We start from the raw sequence: 419 nt of genomic DNA, 5'->3' as shown, positions 1-419 counted from the left end.
TTTTTTGGTCCATTTTGGTGAAATTTTATTTGAAAAAGACAAAAATAATTGCGTTTTCGACGAGTAATTTGGGTATTTTAGCAAAATTTAGTGAAAAAAATTAGTGTTGGCTCAAAAACGTTTTTATTTGTTTGAAAATAAAAGGAAATAATACAAATTTTTTGCCTATTTAATTTTTGGGCATGTTTTGATAAAAAATAATTAAGATTTTTACTCAAAAATAAGCAAAAACACGATTTCCTATCTAATTAAGAGATTACTCGCCTTACTTGAACAAAATGTCACAAAGGAAAAGTACATTTTTAACTGAAAAAGTCAAAAATAATGTTATTTTCGACCAAATTTTGCAAAATCTTTTTAAAAAATAGCTTTTAACTCAAAAACATGTTAAACGCTTTGAAAGGTGCACTAACTTGATG

The sequence above is a fragment of the Tribolium madens genome, unplaced genomic scaffold, assembly GCF_015345945.1.
Source record: "Tribolium madens isolate multiple individuals breed KSU strain unplaced genomic scaffold, Tmad_KSU_1.1 Scaffold_3;HRSCAF=73;Tcas5.2_LG2, whole genome shotgun sequence".
NCBI classification, from domain to species: domain Eukaryota; kingdom Metazoa; phylum Arthropoda; class Insecta; order Coleoptera; family Tenebrionidae; genus Tribolium; species Tribolium madens.
Note: the sequence above shows the minus strand (reverse complement) of the source record.